A 7,997-nucleotide genomic window follows, 5' to 3' on the forward strand; every position below is an offset into this window, starting at 1 on the left:
CCTTCCTGTCTGTGTGTGTCATGACATTCAGATGGGGCAGAAGTGAACATCACTGTAGATGCCTGAGTCCAGCACCTTTTTGCTGATATTTTCTGATAAACTGGCATGTACATAAGCAAATATTTACTTTTATCAATTTCATGAGAGTTGCTATGAAAAATAAGATGTGTCTTGTGTACAGAATTTTCAGTCTACTGGGGTGATTTGATGAATGTTTTAACCATAGAATGCAGCAGGTTGGTGTTACCAAAGAGATATTGAGGCATTAGCCTGTGCTGTCCAATAGGTAGCTATTATATACAAAAGAACATATAGTACAGATCTAGAACATTTCCATTGTCTTTGAAAGTTACAGGTCTTAAGAGTAATGAAAGGTTACAAGATTTGGAGTTGTCTAGGTAGTCTTTCTTGCCAAAGGAGAGATTGAACTGGGTCCCAAATAATGGGTATAAAGAGCAAGGGGTGACAAGGTATGGGGATATAACATAAAATCTTGAGAATTTGGGAAGGTAAATGGGCCTTGAATATAAGACCAAGGAATTGTAACTCTGTCCTTCTGGAGGGAAGGTTTTAAAGGATTTTGAGGCCAAAATTTAGGGTTATAGAGTACCTCCTGTGTCAGGCACATGCCTGGTGCTCTAATTTGTACAAAGTAATTCAGTAATTCAGTGCATATGCCCTCTGCTCTAGGGGAGTTGTCACTTGAGTCTGACCGTACACATGGGGCCACCATTCAAAGAGAAGTGAAAAAAGCCTAGAGTGTTGTAAGTGCAGAAGTATTTTTTTGAGGATTTTTGATTGGCTACATATCATTCCCCACACCTTCCCTGTCCCAGGACTCTAACTCAGGGCCTCACACATGCTAGACAAATGCTCTACCTCTGATCCACACCTTGAGCTCCACCAATCACATTTTATATCTTTTATACTTAATTTTTTTTTAGTTGAACATAGACACAATACCTTTGTTTCACTTAATTATTTTATGTGGTGCTGAGGATCAAACCCAGTGCCCCATGTGTGCAAGGCAATTGCTGTACCACTAAGCTACAACCTCAGCCCCCTTAATTTTTTTTTTTTTTACTGTAACTTTTGGGTAACTTATTTTTAAAATCACCTAAATAGTACTTGAGGGACATCCCCAAATCCTGAAGAACTCTCTGGTGTTCTGAAACAGTCTCTGAGGGGCTGGAGACATAGCTCAGTTGGTAGAGTGCTTGCCTTACATGCACAAAGCTCTGAGTTCAATCCCCAGCACAAAAAAAAAAAAAAAAGAGAAAAAAGAAAAAAATCAACTGAAATAATCTCTGTAAGATATGGCAGGATAACATAGCTGAGCTATCTCTGACTTTGTTGACTGTGGTGAAAAGAATTTATACGGTACATATATACTTGTTGCTGGTGACCTTGGCTTACTCTGGTGCACTGTAGTCAGGCTGGCCAGATGGTATTTGGTGGTCCATTGTTTGAAATGCTTCCAATATTTAAAATGAACAGTATTTGGAAGAATGAATTTCTATATGGCCAGTTCTCATTTATTGTGTTAGGATTATCACAGTTATTAATTCAGATCAGCAATCATATACACTGAAAGCCAATTATTGTGCTAGGCAGAATCCAAGGAGAATGAGAAATCATCCTTGTTTTCATTGAATTAGAAATGTTGTGGAGACCAGGGGGTGTGCTTTGTGGGTTTGGATTTGGGGCAAGGGACATGACAGAGTAGTGGTTCAAGACTCAGGCTCTGGAATCAAATAGATCTGGGATCAGGTCTTAGGTCTGCTGCTGCCTAATCAGAATCTGAGCCTTAGTTTTCTTATCTGTAAAAGAAGATGCTAAGAGTACCTTTCTTGTAGGTATTATTGAAGATTCAATAAAAAAAGATAAAAATCCTAAGCACTATGCTAGTATATGGTAAGAGCTCTGTAAGTCTAAATTCCTATTAAATGTCCAAGAAAAGAGATCAGTTCTCTTAATGGTTGAGAAAAAGGCTTTATTACAGAGGGGCTTTAGTAGGTATGAACACCTGAATAGGGTTTTGTAGGATGAATGGAGATTCTGACAAAGTTGAGTTGTAAACAGTTGCATTCAAGGCTGAAAGAACATGAGTGTGCAGAGGCTTAAAACAGCATACTGTATTCAGGTAGCTATAAGTGGAAGTTCTTAATTTAGGAGAACTAAACTGAGGGGAAAGGAGGCTACAGAGTTACACGTCTCTGGTCCCTTCCCAATAATGGAGTTTAAATGTCATTAAAATAAGTTGTTTTGTCCATTTTACAAAGTAATAAGGATATTATAAAAAATTAAATTTATTATTGTACCTATAATTTGGTATGTTTCTCCAGATTTTTTTCAGCTTTATTTGTCAGTTTATCTTGGACATGTTTATTGCAAATTCATTTTAAGAGTCTAACAAAAGAATAATAAGGAAAGCAAATCTATTCCCAAAAGAAAATAATGTTTGAATTATCTGGCTTTCCCTCTGCTAGCCCCATCTGTAGGAATAAATGACTTGTGCAGTGGTCCACACCTGTAATCCAGCAACTCCTCAGGAGACTGGGGCAGAAGGATCACAAGTTTGAGGCAGCTTGTCACAAAATAAAAAAGAAAAAGGTCTGGAGATGTAGCTCAGTGGTAGTGTACCTCTGAGTTTATTCCCCAGTACCATAAAAAAAAAAAAAGGAATAAATAACTTTACTAATCACTGAACATTCACCTCACCTTCCACTTAAATTGCATCAGCAGAGGAACTTATATTTTGAGCTTTCCTAAAAAGGTAAACTATTGTTGTAGTGTTTAGATACTTGGGCAGTGTGTTTGAGGGTTTCCTGGTGTACAGTTACTATAGGGGTTAAAAGAGTGAGACCTTGGACTTTAATCCCAGATCCACCACCTCTTAGACCTTGGGCCAGGTGCTTCAACTTCTTTGGGTTTGTTTCTGTATCCACAATCTAGATACCAGGTCCACTGATAGAATAGTTGTGAGGATTAAGTAAGATAATTCATATACCATAAAGTACTTTGTGTAGTGCCTGGGAAATAGCTAACACTCAATCCTAATAATTGCTATTATTAAAAACTGCAGTATCTAACTACAGAGTTGGGTAAGTTATGATTCATGGTAGTCATTAATGACCCAAAGGAAAGAAAGAGTAATTGGGAGATTCTAAGCTACTGGGAAAAAAACAAAATGAATAGGGACTGGGGATTTACACTGTGGTAGAGGAGACCGAGGCCTTCACGTAAAAGGTATAGACATGGCAAACTGTAAATTCCTGTTTACACAAAGGCCCTTGTGATAAGTCTCTTTGCATTCTCCAAAAGCTTTGATTACATCCTATTTAATATTCAACACATTAAAAGTTGATTACCACTTAGGAATAGTCCCTTGGGGTTTTTCTTGACACAAAAAGTACAGATAATATTGAAGGTTTGAAAGGTTAGAGGAGTGTTTCTCAGAAAAAAGTCAATCAGAAGAACTTTATTTTGGGTCAGGCTGGGAAAATGGGACAACTTTTGTTTTTTTGGTGGTGATAAGGATTTGAACTCAGGCCCTTTTACATGCTGGGCGAGCACTTCGAGACCTGAGCTATATCCTTAGGCAGCCCAATGTTTTGTTTTTGAGACAGAAAAACAGTTTTTGTTTTTCTCTGTGTTAACCAGGTTGGCTTCCAACTTCTAGGTTCAGCTGATCCTCCTGCCTGTCCCTGAGTAGCTAGAGCTATATAGGCCTGAGCCACTGCACCTGGCTGTTATATCATTTAGTTTGGGGGTGAGTAGGCATCCCAGGTGGTATGGATGATCTGTTTGAATCTGGGAGCTGATTTGATGTGTACTACTCAGCTGAATTAGCTGTCCCTTCACATTTATATGTGTGTGTTTGTGTGTTCCATGAGTCAGTGTGTATGAGGGTGTGTATGTATGTAATTGTGGTTAATCAGAGGTGTAGAGCTTTATTTTCCTGTCCTTGCAACTTTCCTTTGCAAATTAATCAGTATTCAAAACAACCTTGCAGATAAGAACAACCATTTGGCTTCTCCATAAAATAGATTTTTCTCACCCCAATTCTCTAATTTTGGACTGGAGAAGACAGAAAGGAAAAGGCTACCCAGTTGTTTCTTGGCCAAATGTGGGGCAGGAGGAAGCCAGCAGGGTTTGAAAGAGAAAGTAAAACTTCTGGTAAATAATGGCTTCCCTATTGTGGAGGAGGAGTGTAAATTATTAGGGGGATGTTTGGGTAGTTTTTGTAGACGCCATTTCTGAAAACTGATTTGGATTAGCAAAGGTGAGCCTAATTTAGGAAAACCCTGCCCGCCTGTGTCAAACATCTGTTTTCCCGTTTTGTTGATTGATTGCATTAGTTTGTGGTATCTTGACCTCTTGGTATGAGCGAATTTGAGACTGAACTTGAGCACTTGCTTGGGTGAAAGTTTCTTAAAATTTATGTCTTTCTCATCTTTTCTACTGTTAATTTTGTTTTACTTTTCAACAAGCACTGTTTTTCTGGCAGAATCTAAAAGCATTAGACTTTTCTTTCATTATCCCTGCTGCCCCAAATGTAATCTTCAAAACCTCAAAACCCAGACGATAGCTGTGTAATTACCTCTCCTGTAAACCAAAGTGCAATATTGCATCAAGTTAGCATTAAAATAGTCAGCCTTTGAAAATTTTTTCTACTTGTGGTTCAGGCACAATAAATATTTAATCTCAGACTGATTTTCTCTGACAAATCAGTTTTGCATTGTATGTGGGCTTTTTTTTAAAATCAATATATTTAGGGAAAGCAAATTTACTGAAACAATCAAAATTAAACATAATTAGGATGGTAACTCTTTTATGATGCATATGGGCAGGTGGGATAATTGAAGTGTTCTAGAGCCAATATCAATACCTATTCTTGGTTCTGTGTGTTATTGTCTAGTTCCATTAGAGTGAAATATACAATGTGAATTCATGTATCAGGCCAGGTTCTGTATAGGCGTACACTGTAAGAGAATAGAAACCTGTGGAAGCTTTAGCATTCTAATTACTATATTGGAGATTCTTAGGTTCCTAGAGCCGGCTAAGATTCCTGTTTCTAGTACCATTGTGGTACAGAATGTCCATAGTTGGGGAGGCTGTATGTGTGACTGGGACAGGGGTTATATGGAAACTCTTTGTTTTATGCTCAGTTTTGCTCTGAACCTAAAAGTGTTCTAAAAAATTAAGTTTATTCATTAACGAAATATTTCTGTGTCTGCAGAAATAGCTGAGATGGCCTGGGTTAGAAGTACCCAATATGGAGCTGGAGTTATAGCTCAGTGCTTAGCAGCACAAGGTTCCATACCCAGCACCCAAAACAAATAAAAAAAACAAAAGCCAAACAAAACCCTCAAAAAAAACCCAAACACAAAACAATTTTCATAATATAGATATTTGCATTTTTAACTTAATTGACATTTGCACATATACCAGTAGACATTATATTCAATTCACTCAGGAAAAAAATACTGGTTTTGTTTAAGGATATCCTTGATGAAACAATATGCAGTATTAAATTCATGGTCTGTCGACCCTTGAGGACATGTCTTTGATATTCTGTAATGAACTGGGAGGCACAACATAAAACACTGCTATATACTAAAGTATGATGGCTGTCTCAAGGAAAAGCACTTTTTTTCAGGGAGTGGTACTGGGAATTGAACTCAGGGGCACTCAACCACTGAGTCACATCCCTAACCCTATATTGTATTTTATTTAGAGACAGGGTCTCACTGAGTTGCTTAGCACCTTGCTTTTTTGCTGAGGCTAGCTTTGAACTTGAGATCCTCCTATCTTAGCCTCCAGAGTCGCTGGGATTACAGGCATGCACCACTGTGCCCGGCAAGGAAAAGCACTTCTGATTTGAGTTGTGATTTCAATAGTTTGCTTTTTTCATGAAATACTATTTTTACTTGAAAGAATAACTGAGAGGCCAGCTGGGAATTTGGCAGATATTTTCTTAAAAATGAAAGAAAGGAAGCTGTCTGCTTAAGGAAAACAACTGCCAATATCTGTAACCAATGATAAAATTTGGGTTTTAGAGTAAAAATCAAAATTTGAGAAAACTTATATTCACTACTGTGAGTTTGACAGCTTCCCAAAACTAATGAAAATGATTTTTTTTTCTAATTGAAATTTTTTTTTTTAATTGGTGGTACCTGGGGGTTGGGAGAAAGCATTCTACCATTAAGTTGTTACTTTCCCAATCCTTTTTATTTTTTATGTTGAGACAGGGCCTCACTAAGTTGACCAGGCTGGCCTTAAATCCTCCTGCCTCAGCATCCCAAGTAATTAGGATTAAAGGTGTGCACCACCACACCCAGTCTGAATGTCATTTTTCAGTGTTAACAAAAGCAATTTTGGAGGTTGGTGTATAATGAAATGTCAGCATTTGAAAGCCTGCCTGAGTATCTCTGAAATGTTTTCAAAATGTCTAATGCATGATATTATAAAATCATACATGGCAGACCTTGTGTTCAAAATGCAAGGTAGACTAGTGGATCTTAATGTAATTGAATATGAGAAGTGTATTGACATGGTCTCAGATTCCACATTGCAACTGACTTTAAGGAACTGTCAATCATTCATTCTTGGTGTAGTATTAAAGAAGAATATTCAGAATGATCTGAAAAGACAGAAATTCCTCCATGTTCCAAATAGTATATCTGTATGAAATCAAATTTTTCTCAAGTACTTCAACCAGGACAACATATTGCCACAGACTGAATGCAAGCAGTTATGAGAATCCAGCTGTTTTCTATTAAGCCAGATATTAGATACCCATAATGTTCAATAATACTACTTTTCTTTTACTAAGGTTTTGAAAATTTAGTTATTTTTCATAAAAATGTTATTTATACTAGCATGCAATAAGTTTATTGTTTTTAAAGAATGAATTAATAAATATTTTTAAATTTTGTCAATTTTAATTGTTAAACCATAGTTTCTAAGAGGTATTTTCTAATACCTATTTATGGATACTATATGTATTCTTTTTTTGGTGATGCTGGGGAGGATTGAACCCAGGGCCATGTGCATTCAAGGCAAGCACTCTATCAACTGAGCTATATCCCCAGCCCCTTATATACATTCTTTTTTAAGAATATTTTTTAGTTGTCAATGGATCTTTTATTTTATTTATTTATATGTGGTGCTGAGGATCGAACCCAGGGCCTCACTCATGCCAGGCAAGAGCTTTACCACTGAGCCACATCTCTATTTTGTATTTTACTTAGAGACAGGGTCTCATTTAGTTGCTTAGTGCCTTGCTTTTTTGCTGAGGCTGGCTTTGAGCTCACGATCCCCCTGCCTCAGCCTCCAGAGCTGCTGGGATTACAGGTGTGCACCACTGCACCCAGCTAATTTTTAAATTTTGAGACAGCGTCTCACCAAGTGGCTCAGGGTCTGCTGAGTTGCTAAGGTTGTCCTCAAATTTGCCTTAGCCTGCCTCAGTTTCCCTCTTCCTGGTGCATGCCTATAATCATAGCAACTGGGGAGGCTGAGGCAGGAAGATTACAAGTTTGAGGCCAGCCTAGGTAATTTAGTGAGACCATGTCTAAAAAATAAAAATTAAAATAAATAAATAAGTAAATACATAAATAAAAAGAGACTGGGGATATAGCTTAGTGGGAGAGTGTCCCTGGTTTTCAATCTTAAGTACCTGGGGAGTGAGGCATTGTCTTATAAATTTTATAAGAAGTGTTGATTTATTTCAGACATGTCTTAATAAAGTTAACTTTAATTTGTTACATGCAACATGAGTAAAGTTCTCATTTTCTTCTTATAATTGTGTAACAAATTTTAAAAAAGAAATTTACTTGTCAGAGATCTTACAGCAGAGATAAGACTTAAAAACGGATAATTAGCCTAGCCCTGGAGTTTGAAGGCTCAAGTTGTTCTGGCTTGAGTTAACCATTATCTGTATATGTCACTTAACCTTTCTGACCTTATCTGTAAAATGGGAATGATACTTATTG

This window comes from Spermophilus citellus, assembly GCF_964194105.1.
Source record: "Spermophilus citellus genome assembly, chromosome: 17".
In the NCBI taxonomy this organism is placed as follows: Eukaryota; Metazoa; Chordata; class Mammalia; order Rodentia; family Sciuridae; genus Spermophilus; species Spermophilus citellus.